Raw genomic sequence first — 19,028 nt, 5'->3', positions numbered from 1 at the left:
CATACCTCCACAGGAATGTCATCAGGACCAACTGCCGTTCCATTTTTCATCCTCTATAATGCCTTTCCAACTTCCCCCTTACTAATCATTGCACTTCCTGGTCCACCACACTTGCCTCTTGTACTCTCCCTTCCCTCTCATTTTCCTCATTTATCAACTCCTCGAAGTATTCTTTCCATCTAGCTAGCACACTCCTGGCACCAGTCAACATATTTCCATCTCGATCCTTAATCACCCTAAACTGCTGCACATCCTTCCCATCTCTATCCCTCTGTCTGGCCAGACTGTATAGATCATTTTCTCCTTCTTTAGTGTCCAACCTGCCATACATGTCATCATATGCCTCTTGTTTGGTCTTTGCCACCTCTACCTTTGCCCTGTGTCACATCTCAATGTATTCCTTTCGCCTCTCCTCGTTCCTCTCAGTGTCCCACTTCTTCTTAGCTAACCTTTTTCCTTGTATGATTTCCTGTACTGTGAGGTTCCACCACCAAGTCTCCTTCTCTCTACTGCCAGAAGATACGCCAAGTACTCTCCTGACTGCCTCTCTGATCACCTTGGCTGCAGTGGTCCAGTCTTCTGGAAGCTCCTCCCGTCCACCGAGAGCCTGTCTCACCTCTTCCCAAAAAGCTGCACAACACTCGTCCTGTCTCAGCTCCACCACATGGTTCTCTTCTCTGCCTTTGTCTTCCTAATCTTCCTCCCCACCACCAGTCATCTTACACACCACCATCCTGTGCTGTCTAGCCACACTCTCCCCTACCACGACCTTACAGTTGGTAACCTCCTTCAGATTACATTGTCTGCACAAGATGTAATCCATCTGCGTGCTTCTACCTCCACTCTTGGAGGTCACCCTATGTTCGTGCCTCTTCTGGAAAAAAGTGTTCGCTACAGCCATTTGCATCCTTGTTGCAAAGTCTACCACCATTTATCCCTCCAAGTTCCTTACCTGGGTGCCGTACTTACCCATCACTTCTTCATCACCCCTATTACCTTCACCAACATGTCCATTACAATCTGCACCAATTACGACTCTCTCTCTGTCTGGGATGCTCAGAACAACTTTGTTTATTTTTTTGTACAACCCCAATTCCAATGAAGTTGGGACATGTGTTAAACATAAAACACCCACATTCAGCAACTTTTGCAAATACCATCAGTTTTTTCCCCGACTTACTCACCGGAGCGGCGTCCGCGGACTTTGGTACATGGAGGAGGCGGAGGCGGCGCCACAGAGGGAAGCGAGCCGGCATCCAGGTGAAACTCCGCAAGAGAGGATACAGATTGGAATTCCCGTCGATACACCTTGCGAATGTACGCTCCCTACCCAACAAAATGGAAGAGCTTCATCTTCTATTAAAGACCAGTAAAGACTTCGGACGTTCCGTGGCCATGTGCTTCACGGAGACCTGGCTTTGCGATGCTGTACCCGATGGCGCCGTCATGCTTCCCGGCTTCCACATTCATCGAGCGGACCGTGACATTAAATCATCGGGGAAAACAAAGGGCGGCGGGATATGCCTCTATATCAACGAAAAATGGTGTTCGGACGTCAAGGAGCTCAGCACACACTGCAGCCCGCATTTGGAGTCGCTGTTCTTGAACTGTAAACCATTCTACTCGCCACGTGAGTTCGCATCATTCATACTGGCTGGAGTCTACATTCCGCCTCAAGCTAACACGAACACCGCATTGCTAACGCTCGCCGAACAAGTCAACGAAATTGAAAAAAAACACCCCGACTCCCCCCTCATTATTCTCGGGGACTAACAAAGCTAAACTCAACCACGAACTCCCTAAATACAAGCAGCACATCGACTGTCCTACCAGGGAAAATAATACTTTAGACCACTGCTACACTGGTAAAAAACGCATACCATGCTATACCTCGTGCAGCCCTGGGCTCGTCTGATCACTGCTTAATTCACTTAATACCGACGTACAGGCAATAACTTAAATGCGTGAAGCCTAAAGTGAAAACAGTGAAAAAGTGGACCAATGAAGCCAAGATGGAACTTCAAAGCTGTTTAGACTGCACAGACTGGAGTGTCTTTGAAAATTCAGCTGGCAGCCTGGATGAATATACGGACACTGTTACATCCTATATCAATTTCTGTGAAGAGGTGTGTGTACATACATTTCACATATTCAATAACAACAAGCCGTGGTTCACTGCTAAACTTAAGCAGCTTCGCCAAGCTAAGGAAGATGCATATCAGAGCGGGGACAGGACCCTGTATAATCGAGCTAGAAACCAGACTAAAGAAATTAACATTGCAAAGAGGAACTATGCAGCAAAGTTGGAAAAACAGTTTCGCGCAAACGACTCTAAATCAGTCTGGCATGCATTCCAATCGCTGACTAATTACAAGCGACGATCCCCCCAAGCTGCTAACGACTTGAATACCTTCTACTGCAGATTTGAAAAGGACAGTTTCACCATCCACCATCATTCCAGTCCCCAAGAAACCTGCAATCTCGGGTCTGAATGACTACAGGCCTGTCGCTTTGACATCTGTGGTCATGAAGTCCTTTGAACGTCTCGTGCTGGACCACCTCAAGAGTGTCACAGGTCCCCTGCTGGACCCCCTGCAGTTTGCTTACCAAGCGAACAGCTCTGCGGATGATGCAGTCAACATGGGACTGCACTTCATCCTAGAACACCTTGACAGTGCAGGGACCTACGCGAGGATCCTGTTCGTGGACTTCAGCTCAGCGTTCAACACCATCATCCCTGAACTCCTTTCATCCGAGCTTCTCCAGCTCAGCGTCTCACCTGCCACCTGCCAGTGGATTTACAGCTTTCTGACAGGCAGGACACAGCAGGTCAGGCTGGGGAGGCCACCTCATCCACACGCAGCTTCTGCACTGGGCGCCCCATGGTTGTGTCCTCTCTCCGCTGCTCTTCTCTCTCTACACGAACGACTGCACCTCAGCGAACCCAACTGTCAAACTCCTGAAGTTTGAGATGACACCACTGTCATCAGCCTCATCAAGGACGGTGACGAGTCTGCATATCGACAGGAAGAGCTGTGGTGCGGCTGACACAACCTGGAGCTGAACATGCTCAAGACTGTAGAGATGATCGTGGACTTCAGGTTGTCCAGCTGCCTTGTGTCAACCGTCGAGACCTTCAAGTTCCTGGGAATTACAGTCTCTCAGGACCTTGAATGGGCGATCAACATCAACTCCGTCCTCAAAAAAGCCCAGTAGAGGATGTACTTCCTGCGGCTTCTGAGAAAGCACGCCCTGCCACCGAAGCTGCTGAGACAGTTCTCCACAGCGGTCATCGAATCAGTCCTGTGTTCTTCCATCACAGTCTGGTTTGGTGCTGCTACAAAAAAGGACAAACTCCGACTGCAACGGACAATCAAAACTGCTGAAAGGATTGTCGGTACCCCCCTACCCACCATTGAGGACTTGCATGCTGCCAGAATTAAGACAAGGTCATGCAAAATCCTCTCGGACCCTCCGCACCCCGGTCACCAGCTCTTCCAGCTCCTTCCCTCAGGTAGGCGCTACCGATCAATGCAAACTAGAACTACTAGATATTCCAACAGCTTCTTCCCTCTTGCGATCAACTTCTTAAACACCTGACCTACAATTCCATTACAACATGCTGGCAATTTTTTTACTTGAGTTCGTTGTCACATTTCTGTGGGGCCAATTATATATTACTCATGCACTCACTGGAGTTGTCTCGCCATGCTGCACTATTTGCATATACTGGCCACTCATGCCAGAGTAGCATCTGCTCCATTTGCACACTGATTGAGGAGTATCTGTAACATTTGCACAACCAACATTGTCCCAGATGATCGCACTACTCGTCACTTTAAACCGCATACACTCCTTGAAGTTTCAGCGCCCTTTGCACAACGGACTATTGCAATATTAGTCATTCGAACTGCTCTGAGTGCTAGAGGACTCTGTATCTTTTTGCACAATGGTCACAAAAAAAAAAAAAAGTACCGGCATTACCAGATACCTAGCAACCCTTTACTGCTCAGTGACTGTTTTTTTTTTTTTTTTTTTGTCAATGTCTTTCTGTCTCCAAAGTGTTCTGTAAATTGTTGTCGTACTAGAGCGGCTCCAACTACCGGAGACAAATTCCTTGTGTGTTTTTCGGACATACTTGGAAAATAAAGATGATTCTGATTCTGATTTCCAGCTTCCTGATGGGCAGGACACAGCAGGTGAGGCTGGGAGAGACCACCTCATCCACATGCAGCATCAGCACTGGGGCGTCCCAAGGTTGTGTCCTCTTTCCGCTGCTCTTCTCTCTTTACACAAACGACTGCACCTCAACGCACCTGGCTTTCAAAGTCCTGAAGTTTGCAGATGACACCACTGTCATCGGCCTCATCAAGGATGGTGACAAGTCTACATATCGACAGGAAGTGGAGCGGCTGGAGCACGCTCAAGACTCTAGAGATGACCGTGGACTTCAGGAGGCATCCTTTACCACAGCTGCCCCTCACGCCATTTCAACACCATAGAGGGGAGCGCCTCATAACTTAGTTAGAGGGTACACGCGGTCCCAGCGCTGGCACTCACCCTTCATTAGTCATCAGCTGGTAGGCACAGGTTGACTCAAATTTAATAGCAGCAGTAAAATATACCTGCTTCCAGCGTCCTTTTCCCCCAGCGTGTAGTTCAACTCTCGGGCCCCTGTTGGCTTAACTGCCCTCTTTTCCACTTGTTCTTTTTGTTTTGAAGGCATTCCGAAATAGATTCCTGTAACTATAATCAGGGAGATCATCATGATTATGACCTTCTTCGCCCAGACATACAGGATGTATTTATTTCCCCACATGCTAAATGACCAATTTAACACCAAAACACAATATCCACACACAACACCATACACAATCAAGCAGGTCGTCTTCCCCGTCGCAGAGGCCCAGCTGACAAGACCTGCAAACAAACCCTCATATAAATTAATCCCAACTCTGCAAAAGTGGTGGACTACAAAATTCCTGTATACATACTCCATAAAAGGGACAAGTCGGCAATTGTCACCCAACATTGATATTGTTCCCCAACCAATTGTTAACTTGTCTCACAAAAGTGTTAATGTCAATAAAACAAGAATCACATAAAAATCAGCGTTAAGTCAGCACACCAATAACCTGCAATACAACAAAACTATCAAGCTGCATTCTCCTGGGCGTCCTGTAAAATAATGTTATTTCAACAAATCAGTCATTCAACAGTCTGTGTAGACCGTATTCTCTTGTCAGTCACACTGTCCTCTGTAACTAAAGGTCTATAGTCTCTTGCGCGAGATCACATCCTTCATTACTTCCGTTAGCTGGCTTCATGAGTGCTCGATTTCTGCTTTTAATTAAGACGACAGACATTTAACACAAAACATAAACCATCAACATGACATGACAAGCGAGACTTCTCAGACAACAACATTCCCCAGGAGTGAATGTCCTCTCACATACACCACACAGACAAAACTGAACACAGCACACTTATTGGTTGAACCATAACACCTAACCATCCCATTTTGAAGCATTAGCGTTCTTACTCAGTTTGCGGATCCACATCCATAATTCGAGAGTTATGAAACTTGTACAGCCACCTGAGGCTTCTTTAACGCAATTAATATCCAACTTCCCTTGTTCCTGTTTGGGCAAACAGTCAACCCAACTCCTGCAACCACACAGCTTGTATTTGAAGGTTGATGGGTTTGAAATAAATATTACCATCACTACACTAGGTCCTCCTCCGCAGTAAAGCAATATTTCTACTCGAGTGACGATTTAAAAATAGCTCAGGCTAATAATAGTTCATTCTTATCACTATCCAGGTGCAAAAGAAGCGGCTTGGCTAGATGTCACACCACCAACCACACGTTAATTCTCCCCAGGTACCTTTACAAGTCTACAGGTGTCCTTCATTGCTTTCGCTAATGTACCGTAACTAACTGTTAGCCTAAGTCCCCTAATTCCAATATTACATCTGGCAAATTATCAAATCATGTCACCCTGAACTACTACAGCCCAGGCCTCTATCCATTGCAGTAATTAAGGAATCCTATTGTAAATCTCTCCCTGGCCTTTGCAATACCATAAACTCGTAAAACTTACACACGCGCCCCGTGCATGTGTCCTGTCATAAACAATTTGGTGCCAGTTCCCTGCGATTTTAGAGCTCTGGGTCTCAGAAGGACATTCCAGATTATTCTGTCTGCTATTTCCTCAAGAAGCCTTAACTTGTATTTATTTATCTATATATGGTTCTTTACTATTACCCTTTTGCTCAAAATGTAGCTCCACAAATTGTTGTAATCAACCTGACTTAGGAGACAGAATGCAAATAAATAAACCTCCTCAAAATTTACTTCCCAGACAGATGGAAAAATCCTCTTTGTCCTCCCTGCTCTAATGCTGAATCTGAGGAGACAATCAACCAGATTAATCCTCATACCATATTAGCCATTCTCAAAAACATGTACTCCACACATTTCCCTTGTACATGATGCAAATTAGGCACAGTCACATGACGTATGTAGCGTAAGTAGCAACTCAACTTGACACCTCTGGCACATCCGCCCACTTCTGTGAATGGAAAGGATTTCATTCGCTATGCTGTATTAATAGTCACTATACTGTATCAACTCAATATTGTAAGGATGTCTTTAGTTGACTGGTGTACCTCGCATAATTTTCTTAATCCGGTTTGCCACAAAGAGGAACTTCTATGTATATCTACTTACAAAAATTACAGACTCTCTTTATATTCCCAATTACAGTCTTCCAGCCGCCAAAAATGAAAAATGGCTCCCTCTGACACAAGTTAACACATCTTTCATTACTTTGCAACCTATGTCCAAGCTCCTCTTCTCGCCACAAACAAGACTAAAGACTAAAGTGCTTCTCACAATTCGTCTGTCACTTCAAGTGCCCTCTAAGCATCCATCCATCTTCTGAGCAGCTTCTCCTCACGAGGGTCGCGGGCGTGCTGAAGCCTATCCCAGCTACCATCGGGCAGGAGGCGGGGTACACCCTGAACTGGTTGACAGCCAATTGCAGGGTACAAATAAACAAACATTAGCACACACATTCACACCTACAGGCAATTTAGAGTTGTCAATTAACCTACCATGCATGTTCTTGGGATGTGGGAGGAAACCGGAGTGCCCGGAGAAAACCCACGCAGGCACAGGGAGAACATGCAAACTCCACACAGACGGGGATTGAACCCCAGTCCTCAGAACTGTGAGGCAGACGCTGTAACCAGTCGTCTACCGTGCCGCCGCTCTCTAAGCAATATATATCAAATCCCATTCACCAGTTCAGATCCCAACTTGCACGCCATTTATTCAAACTCCGAAGCGTTTTCTGACCCCAAATACATCCGGTACTGTTTGTAGGCTTTTATCCCGGGCACATAGAGCCGCTCTGGTCCGCTCTGCTGACCCGGAAGTAGAAAGTCACGACGCCACTCTGCCTTGATCACATCCGCCGGGCACACGCGTTAATCTATTATTTAATTTATCTTCCAGAATATCGTATGCATACCTATGTATACATACAATACGTTACCTTATTTATTTATTTAATCAATATAATGGGTACCCTTTAAAGCGCTTCATAAATATTTACACATATATTCATATACTTTTATTCATCAAAGTTCTCGGGTTTACTTTATATTTTGTACACAATTTATCAAACGTATCACACAGAATATTTATACCATTCACAATTAGTCCACGTTTTTTTCTACAATAGAGGCCTTTTCTATTATACTGGTTTGTCAGGAACCTTGTTACCATGACTTCCGATTAACACAACAATAACAACACAACGTCCTAATAACTATTGACAATGAAACAACTGTACCACAAGTCTCCCAAATTTCACAATTTCCAATGTGCAGAATTCGTGATTTAATCAAACAGGTTTCTGGTCACCTTTTTCTGTCAGTGCACTGGGGAGATTGCAGTCCAATTGAATCCCTGTCCACTCCTCTGTCTTTTTATCTAATGCCCTTCCAGGATCACGTACGGGGTCACCATTTGAAGGAACCTTAATTTTATAATCACCTATTACTCTCGAGGTTCCATGCGTGTTTGTTTTCGTGGAAGAACGACAATTATAACAACGTGTTAAAGTCAACCAATTTATTCCTGCCAGAGGAGTCTATACATTTTACAGAGCTCTGGCTCAGCAGCTACGCTTATCTTAGCCTCAACAGAGACAGCGCAGACTGAACAAAGCTATCTGTTCTTGCCCCCAACTTATACTTCTTTTCCTTTCGGCTTGTCACGTTAGGGGTCGCCACAGCGCGTCATCCTTTTCCATGTAAGCCTATCTCCTGCATCCTCCTCTCGAACACCAACTGCCATCATGTCTTCCCTCACGACATCCATCAACCTTCTCTTTGGTCTTCCTCGAGCTCTCTTGCCTGGCAGCTCCATCCTCATCATCCTTCTTCCAATATACTCACTATTTCTCCTCTGGACGTGTCCAAACCATTGAAGTCTGCGCTCTCTAACTTTGTCTCCAAAACATCGAACCTTGGCTGTCCCTCTGATGAGCTCATTTCTAATTTTATCCAACCTGGTCACTCCAAGAGCGAACCTCAACATCTTCATTTCCGCCACCTCCAGCTCTGCTTCCTGTTGTCTCTTCAGTGCCACTGTCTCTAATCCGTACATCATGGCTGGCCTCACTACTGTTTTATAAACTTTGCCCTTCATCCTAGCAGAGACTCTTCTGTCACATAACACACCTGACACCTTCCTCCACCCGTTCCAACCTGCTTTGACCCGTTTCTTCACTTCCTGACCACACTCACCATTGCTCTGGACGGTTGACCCCAAGTATTTAAAGTCCTCCACCCTTGCTATCGCTTCTCCCTGTAGCCTCATTCTTCCCCCACCAGCCCTCTCATTCATGCACATATATTCTGTTTTACTTCGGCTAATCTTCATTCCTCTTCTTTCCAGTGCATGCCTCCATCTCTCTAACTGTTCCTCCAGCTGCTCCCTGCTTTCACTGCAGATCACAATGTCATCTGCAAACATCATGGTCCACGGGGATTCCAGTCTAACCTCATCTGTCAGCCTATCCATCACCACTGCAAAAAGGAAGGGGCTCAGGGCTGATCCCTGATGCAGTCCCACGTCCACCTTAAATTCTTCTGTCACACCTACAGCACACCTCACCGCTGTTCTGCTGCCCTCGTACATGTCCTGTATTATTCTAACATACTTCTCTGCCACTCCAGACTTCCGCATGCAGTACCACAGTTCTTCTCTGGGTACTCTGTCATAGGCTTTCTCTAGATCTACAAAGACACAATGTAGCTCCTTCTGACCTTCTCTGTACTTTTCCATCAACATCCTCAAGGCAAATAATGCATCTGTGGTACTCTTTCTAGGCATGAAACCATACTGTTGCTCGCAAATACTCACTTCTGTCCTGAGTCTATCCTCCACTACTCTTTCCCATAACTTCATTGTGTGGCTCATCAACTTTATTCCTCTATAGTTGCCACAGCTCTGCACATCACCTTTGTTCTTAAAAATGGGCACCAGTACACTTTTCCTCCATTCCTCAGGCATCTTCTCACGCACTAGAATTCTATTGAACAAGCTGGTCAAAAACTTCACAGCCACCTCTCCTAGATGCTTCCATACCTCCACAGGAATGTCATCACGACCAACTGCCTTTCCATTTTTCATCCTCTTTAATGCCTTTCTAACTTCCCCCTTACTAATCATTGCCACTTCCTGGTCCACCACACTTACCTCTTCTACTCTCCCTTCTCTATAATTTTCCTCATTCATCAACTCCTCGAAGTATGCTTTCCATCTAGCAAGCACACTGCTGGCACCAGTCAACATATTTCCATCTCTATCCTTAATCACCCTAACCTGCTGCACATCCTTCCCATCTCTATCCCTCTGTCTGGCCAGCCTGTATAGATCCTTTTCTCCTTCTTTAGTGTCCAACCTGCCATACATGTCATCATATGCCTCTTGTTTTGCCTTTGCCACCTCTACCTTTGCCCTGTGTCGCATCTCAATGTATTCCTTTCGCCTCTCCTCGGTCCTCTCAGTGTCCCACTTCTTCTTAGCTAACCTCTTTCCTTGTATGATTTCCTGTACTGTGAGGTTCCACCACCAAGTCTCCTTCTCTCCTTTCCTGCCAGAAGATACACCAAGTACTCTCCTGCCTGCTTCTCTGATCACCTTGGCTGCAGTGGTCCAGTCTTCTGGAAGCTCCTGCCGTCCACCGAGAGCCTGTATCACCTCTTCCCGAAAAGCTGCACAACACTCGTCCTGTCTCAGCTTCCACCACATGGTTCTCTTCTCTGCCTTTGTCTTCCTAATTTTCCTCCCCACCACCAGAGTCATCTTACACACCACCATCCTATGCTGTCTAGCCACACTCTCCCCTACCACTACCTTACAGTTGGTAACCTCCTTCAGATTACATCGTCTGCACAAGATGTAATCCACCTGTGTGCTTCTACCTCCGCTCTTGTAGGTCACCCTATGTTCGTGCCTCTTCTGGAAAAAAGTGTTCACTACAGCCATTTGCATCCTTGTTGCAAAGTCTACCACCATCTGTCCCTCCAAGTTCCTTTCCTGGATGCCGTATTTACCCATCACTTCTTCATCACCCCTATTACCTTCACCAACATGTCCATTACACTCTGCACCAATTACGACTCTCTCTCTGTCTGGGATGCTAAGAACTACATCATCTAGCTCCTTCCAGAATTTCTCTTTCACCTCTAGGTCACATCCTACCTGTGGGGCATAGCCACTAATCACATTACACATAACACCCTCAATTTCAAATTTCAGCCTCATCACTCGATCTGATACTCTTTTCACCTCCAAGACATTCTTAGCCAACTCTTCTTTTAAAATAACCCCGACTCCATTTCTCTTCCCATCGACACCATGGTAAAATAATTTAAACCCTGCCCCTAAACTTCTAGCCTTACTGCCTTTCCACCTGGTCTCCTGGACACACAATATATCAACCTTTCTCCTCATCATCATGTCAACCAACTCCCGAGATTTTCCTGTCATAGTCCCAACATTCAAAGTCCCCACATTCAGTTCTAGGCTCTGTGTTTTCCTCTTCTCTTTCTGCCGAAGAACCCGCTTTCCACCTCCTCTTCTTCTTTGACTTCGACCCACAGTAGCTGAATTTCCAACGGCGCCCCGCAGGTTGACGGCGCCGGTGGCGGACGTTGTTAACCCGGGCCACGACCGATCCGGTATGGAATTCTTTGGATGAACGCTCATATTTGTTTGGCGAGGTTTTAAGCCGGATGCCCTTCCTGACGCAACCCTCTGCATTTATCCGGGCTTGGGACCGGCCTACAGTTTGCACTGACTTGTGCCACCCATAGGGCTGCATTTTGCCCCCAACTTATACAATGTTTGAAAAAGGAAGTATGGAATCGCTGCCGTCTGATTGGTCCATGGTCCCATCTGACGTTCTCATTGTCCTGCAAAATGATGGCCATTTGCAGTCTCCACAGTCTTGCATCTCATGTTTACATTGGCTCCCCACAGCCATTGTCTTCTCTGACATCTGGTCTCTGCTGGATCAGTATCCACCCTGCTGGGAGCTTTCCTGCATCACACCCCCACACCTTTATCTGATTTACATGTTAGCTTCCCTGCAATAAAGTCCCTTGTTCACCCCGAGACTTGTCACACCCTGAAACTCTATATCACCTTCATTGGCAAATAAAGATGATTCTGATTCTTATATAAAAAAAAAAAAACAGAATACAATTATTTGCAAACCTATATTTAATTGAATATACACTACAAAGACAAGATATTTAATGTTCAAACTGATAAACTTTATTGTTTTTATTTATTTATTGTATCACTAGGGTCGCGGGCGTGCTGGAGCCTATCCCAGCTATCATCGGGCAGGAGGCGGGGTACACCCTGAACTGGTTGCCAGCCAATCGCAGGGCACATACAAACAAACAACCATTCGCACTCACAGTCACACCTACGGGCAATTTAGAGTTTCCAATTCATGCATGTTTTTGGGATGTGGGAGGAAACCGGAGTGCCCGGAGAAAACCCACGCAGGCACGAGGAGAACATGCAAACTCCACACAGGCGGGACTGGGGATTGAACCCGGGTCCTCAGAACTGTGAGGCTGACGCTCTAACCAGTCGCCCACCGTGCCACTATAAAGACTTATATAGTTCTAAATTTAAACAATCTGCAGCTGACAATTTTTTACGTTCTCTTTTTGTTGAAACAGTGACTGAAGAAGATAGAGATTACTGTGATAGACCTATATCTCCACAAGTAGTACAGAAAGCCATCAATCAACTGAAAAATAATAAATTGCCTGGACCTAATGGGCGAGTTGCTGATTTTTACAAATTGTTTGGTATTGAATTGACTCCTTTTTTGCATAAAGTCTTTGTAGAATGTATAGCTAATGAATCATTTCCTACCACTTTAACCACTTTTAATTACAGTATTAATTCCCAAACCCAACAAGGAAAATCTGCTTCTTGACAATTGGCGACCGATCTCACTGTTAAATAATGATTACAAATTATTAGCACATTTATTGGTGACAAGATTCAAAATTGTACTGGACTCTATTATAGATGAAACCCAATCAGGTTTCATGAACAATAGACATATTGCAAATAATGTCAGACTAGTTTTAGACATTCTGGATTATCCAGAGATGGTGGAGGATGGAAGGATTCATACTTTTTGTGGATTTCTACAAAGCTTTTATATTATCTCAGCTATCAAAAGTTTGGAACACAAAAGTAATAGCTCAGTCAAACTAATGGGTGGTATGTCTGCTAGATTTATTGTATCAAGAGGCATTAGACAAGGGTGCCCTGCGTCACCATACTTGTTTCGACTTGTGGCTCAGATTTTGGCTGTTCACCTTAAAACAAGTAAGGTGATCGGCATTAGCATTGCACGCAGAGAAATTACAATTACCGAGCTGGCAGAAGACACCACACTCTTTCTGATAAATGAAAACCAAATTTCTACTGCAATTAATACAATTTCTGAGATTTCCAATGCTTCTGGCTTAAACCTGAACATTAATAAATGCGAGATTCTAGCTATTAAGGATTGTGGAAAATCCTCAATTTGTGCAATCCCTATTCAGGAAGAGGTTGTTTACTTATCACAATTATCAAAGATCAACAAAGAAGAGCATCACTTAATTTCAATCCTATCTTTCAAAGAACGCCAATAAATTTAAACTTTCACTTCGAGGCAGTTTTACTTAGTTAGGCAGAAGGAATATCACGCTTAACATATGCATCTTTATCTCCGTATTTAGACAATAAACCTCTTACGCGGATTGACACGCTTCTGCTTAATTTCTTATGGAAAAATAGAACACACCATGTGAAGAAATGTTATTCCCTTTCATATCCTATCAAAATTGGGTGGATTAATTTCTTTTTGGTCTGTAATTATAATATTGAAAAAATACCTGTAAAAATGTCAGCTTTTCACCGTCAGGCCTTCCCCCCAAGGGCTCTGATCTTCAAACACAATTTTTCACCCCATACATATTGTATATGGAACAACAAGGACATTCTGTTTAAACACAAATCCTTCTTTATTAAGGAGTGCTTTAATAATAACATTGTTCATGTGGCTCAACAATTCAACAGGGATGGTCTTCTGTATTCTTATAAAGAGTTCTTAGCTGAATATAATATCCCGGTCACTCCTGTAGTCTATGCCAGGGTTTTTTGGAAGAAGAAGAAGAATAACCTTTTATTGTCATGAACATGCATGCATGTACACAAAATTTGTTCTCTGCATTTAACCCATCACAGTGAACACATACACATACACATTAGTGGAACACACTGGAGCAGGGGGCAGCTCAAGCGCCCGGGGAACTAGTAATCATAGTAGAAAAAACAAAAGTAATTAGACTCTGGCTGAAAAGGGATATTATTACAGTTCCATATGTAACATTTTACTGGAATACATATATGGACCTCATTGACTGGAAACAAATCTGGCTCTTACCCAGCCGCTCTTTGCTATCCAATAAAGTTAAAGAAATCTCATTCAAAATTATTCATAAATTCTATCCATCTAATGATCATATTTGTTAGATATATCGTAGAAGTTATCATTTATTTGCTTAGCTTGCATGAGTATTATGGACAATTTTTAGAAAGAAAGATGTCTCGCCTTCAAGAAGATGACTCAGCAGGAATCATCAGAGAGAAGGACGTGGCCGGGACGTGGCAGGTGTTGGTGCCATGTTTTCACCTTGAAACCCTCCCCTTAGTGTGTTGTGTCTTGTAAACTTAGAAACCTCCCTATTTTCAAATAAATGCAGGAGCGACGGGGGAGATTGTTTAGAGCGTGTTGAGAGGCTGTAACCTGAACAATCTCCCATGCGCCCTCCTCATGAGAAAAAGAGACCAGCGTCTTCATTCCTTTTGTGTCTATTCATTATAATGTTGGGTAAGATAAATCCAACAATATTGTTAAAAGATACAAAATAGATATTAATGTGAAATTTACTTTTTCCCTCTGTACATGTTCAAACAGTTACTCATTTATTTTGGCACTGCCGCATTGTCCGAACAATGTGGATTCAGATCTGTTACTTTATTGCTCTCAATATTGATAATTATTTTAAGTTGTATTGGAGGGATGTACTGTTTGGGCTCACTGATTGTAAGTATAATAATGTGATATCCAACAAAACCTTTATAAATAATCTCATTATACTGATGGCAAAATGTCGCATTCATAAATGTTATTTACTCATAAGAAAAAAATTTTTTTTTGCTGCTTTGCACGGTGAGTTTAGGCCAGTGGTTGGCAAACTACGGCCCGCGGGCCACATCTGGCCCGTTGATCATTTCAATCCGGGCAGTCAAAGATTGGTATAGAATTGCCCAAATCATATTACAATCATGACTTTATTCATTTGATCTTGTCCTGTAATGGCGGGCGGTTCAACCAGGTTGTCCTGTAATGCCCAGTGGTTCCACCAGGTTGTCCTGTTATGCCCACTGGTTCGACCAGGTAGCGCAGTAAGTACAGTAATACATTGACTTGACTTTGGCTTTTCTGATTTTACTCTGCTACTGCTCTAAACCCTTCTTCAACCATGAGTGCGCCAAAGAAAATAAACATCGACAGTAAGTGCAGAGTGTTTAATATAGAATGGACTACTAAATACTTTTTCACCGAAGTCCGGTCAAAGGCTGTATGTCTAATTTGTTGAAAAACCACTGCGGTTTTAGAGGAATATAACATCAGTCGTCATTTTTCTACCAAGCATGCTGATTATGTTAACAGCCAATCAACGCAGGAACTGATGGCTACGGCTCAGCGGTTAGAATCAAGCTTGCAGGCTCAGCAAAACACCTTTGTCTGACAAACTGCCTTCCAAAATTCAGTCATACAAGACCGTGGAACAGCGCCACAGGAGCTGCAGATGGAACTGATTGATCTCCAATGTGATACTGTCTTAAAAGAGACAGAGTTCAACTCTCAAACTGGATGAGCTTTATGCTTCATTGAGCACCGACAAATTTCCAAAAATCTGGAAGATGGCACAGAGGATGCTGGTGGTGTTTGGCTCTACATATGTGTGTGCACAGACTTTTAGTGTGAATGAACACCAACAAAACACCCTTCAGATCCCAGCTGAGTGATGAACACGTCAGATGTGTTCTGAGAATTGCCACAAAACTAACACCAAACTTTGATGCATTGGCAAAAAAAGGTGATCAACAAAACAACTCTGTTCCCATTAAAACTAAATCTAAGTATTAACACTACAATGCTTTTTTATTTTTTTAATTTAAATTTTTATTTGTAAGCATCTGGTCCTGGCTTGGCCCGCCTGTCAAATGTTAAAAGTCAATGTGGCTCCTGAGCGAAAACGCTTGTCCTCCCCTGGTTTAGGCTGTGTATCATTTCTCTTAAATCCTCTCATAACCAAAAAGCTATTCAGGTTGTAAATATTTGTGACAGTGTAATATACTTGTATAAGATCCCTCTGGTGTACAATGTAAGTATGATGCAGGGATTTGCTTGGGTACGTTGATGTGATCCCATTTGTTACTGAAATAAAGTTTGAAAAAAGGAGGAGAAGAAGAACAAAAAGAAGTAGACGAAGAAGAAGAAAAAGAAGCCGCAAAAGAAGAAGAAAAAAAAGACGAAGAAGAAAAAGAAGAAGAAGAATAGGAGCCAGTAGCTGTCTTCGTGACGGCCATATTTTCAGGGGCAGCGGTCCAATCAAAGACAATACATGCACATTGAAATTAAATAGTCCATCCATCCATTTTTCGTACCACTTATCCTCACGAGGGTCGTAAATCGTAACTTGCTCATTTCTCAACCGATTTTCGTGGCGTTTACGTTTTTGTAATTGTCAAAGCGTGTGCTATCAATGCTGAACATTAAAAAAAAGCCAATAATTTTTTTTTTTTAACCGGTAAAACGTTATTCCCCTTTTCATAATTCTACGGCCTTGTACGCAACTCACCACAGTGTGCCGGCATCGTTGTTTTTTTCGTTTTCTTGCCGTCCACACACGGAATTCGCTGACGTATTTGACCTTCCTAGCTTAGTGTAGCCGGAGGCACGAAATTGCAAAGAGGCTTGTCGTTTCTACCTATGTTCATATCTATGGAGGCATGCCTTGGATTTTATTTTGCAGCCGCTAACCAAGAGATTTCTGCGGGTTTGCCGTGTTGAACAGAGAGAAACGAATACATTCATGGTCCATTGGAACCGTTTAGTCTCACACTTTCGAAACAGGTAGGCATTAGACCCAATTTATATTGATCATCCATACGTAGAGTACCGTGTGGTTTGACTTGCCGTTGAGCTCTGCTAACGCTGTCATATTAGTTACACTAATTTAGAGAACAGTAAGTACGAATGTTGCTAAATTCAGAAAAACGGCCGCCATTTCCCGCCCCTATTTTTTTTACCCGAAAATAGGGTACGTGAATTTATCGGAGGTCAACCAAAATCGCATTTTTCTCATTGTTTAGCGCAAGGTAAATACTTATTTTCAAAGTACGTTGTTGGGGAATCGCTTTACGACCTCGTTTTTTCATTTTTCAATTCGGGTTGTATTTTCTGTCATTCTGACAAAGATGAAAATGTTGAAAATCACAGGTTCAGATGATTCGGGGGTGATAAAAAGCTATTATTAGTCTTGTTTTCTGTTAAGTTTGAAGTAATGACCATCGTTTGGCTCTCGGTTTGATCATAAAAATACGATGCTCAGAACCGCCACCGAAAACATGACATTTATAATAAGAAACATCCGGGCATTTTCCGACCAAAGATTCAAAGTTTCGCTCTCACATTTCCTGATGATTTACATTGATTTCTGGGCAAGAAAAAATGGCACATTTTCGACGTAAAAAGTGGCATATAATCCTTGCCTATCTGATTCTCACAAACTAGCGCTCATTTTATTTGTGTAACACTCCTCTATCCAATGACATAGTCTATTTGGATGTAAAGGTATTTAGAACATTTTAGTAACATGTTAGGTGTTGTTTCACTTGACTGTATGCCACACACAACTGTTGGATGGACTCAAAGCCAGCTTCATTTGTGATCCATCAAAAAAAAAAAAAGGCAAAATAACTTAATTCTTCACAAGGATATGAGAGCATTCGCAAAGCGTCATCGCGACGTAATTCTGCCGCAAGCTGCGTTAACATTGGTTGGTAGAAGTTCCATTCACTTCTTTAATATTGGGTAAGAAAACTCGTTTTCGTGGGTTTGAGTTAGTTAAGTTAGTTTAATATTTACCACCAAAGATTCAGAATATTCATGTTTATCTTCAACTAAAAAGTTTGAATTTGAGAAAATTGTATAGTTATAAAGTCCTTAAGATTCTACCTGAGATTATCAAATAGGTGACTAAATTTAACATTTACTGTAATTGATAAGAACAATCAATGTTTAACTATAGTTTACCATTTCATCTACGTTTATACTCTCATCTTGGTGATGAAAAGTTACTCGTGTCACTCTCCACTTTATCTCTATACTCAGCGGACAGCGGTGCTACAGCTTCTGCGTTATACACCATTCTTAAAAGACGTGAAGTTATATCAATGTTAATATTCTATTGTGATTGAAGGTTTTTTCTTTTTACAATTCATCCATCCATCCATTTTGTGAGCCGCCTATCCACACAAGTGTCGCGTGGGAGTGCTGGAGCCTATCCCAGCTATCATTGGGCAGGAGGTGGGGTACACCCTGAACTGGTTGCCAGCCAATCGCAGGGCACATAGAAACAAACACCCATTCACACTCTCGCCTATAGGGAATTCATAGTAAAATAAAGATTTGCTCATATCAATTCATCATAACATTAAAGGTTTCTTTATACTCGCGCGGGGGGTGACTGCGCTGACGTCATTGCGGCTATCCCGCGCGCAGTTTGCCTTTATACTTGAGCGTAACCCACGTGCGCAGTTTTGAAAATGTACTGCTGTTCTCTTCCAAGTCGGGGGTTTCGCTAGGGCTGGTATTAGTGAGGACACCACAGGGTGGCGTTTCCTCTGCATTTTTTGGCTATTTCCGGTAGCTGCTTTTACTTTCCGGAACAAGGAACAAAGCAACAACAATGGCGACCGTGGAACAGTGTCTGCTAGAACAAATGGACCTACATGACCAGATGATACGTTTAATTATACTGCAAAAGAAACAAGATCAAGGAGGCGGTGGCGTAGGTGGTATGTGGAACCAAGGGGAACGCTGAGTACGTCATCACAACATGTGACTAAAACGGACTAATCACGAGAGATGATCTCCGCGGCATTCTACGCGCAGCAACTATTTATGCCGTGTGCACGTCAAGTGCCGCATAGGGGCCGCGCGGCCCAATGCATCAGTCATGTGATGCAATGCGGGCACTGTTGGCCGCGCGGGACTATAAAGAGGCCTTTAGGGAGAGGAAGTGGAGGAGTTATTTGTTGACTATATCCAATATTCTGTTGGTCATGC

At 43.5% G+C, this 19,028-nt stretch overlaps 1 protein-coding gene across 8 annotated transcripts in view; it reads left to right on the top strand.

Annotated features, from left to right (window-relative positions):
• Positions 1 to 16,294: 16,294 nt before the first annotated feature.
• The window catches only part of LOC133411275 (intraflagellar transport protein 20 homolog), a 92,689-nt gene continuing 89,955 nt past the window's right edge, over positions 16,295 to 19,028 (top strand). For 5 of the 8 annotated variants that reach the window (XM_061693422.1, XM_061693421.1, XM_061693425.1 and 2 more), the window contains exon 1: positions 16,303 to 16,811. The gene's annotated coding sequence lies outside the window, so the exon portion shown is untranslated. Of the gene's footprint in view, positions 16,812 to 19,028 lie in introns of all 8 variants that reach the window. The other 3 variants (XR_009769647.1, XM_061693420.1, XM_061693424.1) reach the window with 3 other exon arrangements.

This window comes from Phycodurus eques, chromosome 13 (genome assembly GCF_024500275.1).
Source record: "Phycodurus eques isolate BA_2022a chromosome 13, UOR_Pequ_1.1, whole genome shotgun sequence".
Taxonomy (NCBI): domain Eukaryota; kingdom Metazoa; phylum Chordata; class Actinopteri; order Syngnathiformes; family Syngnathidae; genus Phycodurus; species Phycodurus eques.
This window is presented reverse-complemented; position numbering and strand designations above follow the sequence as displayed.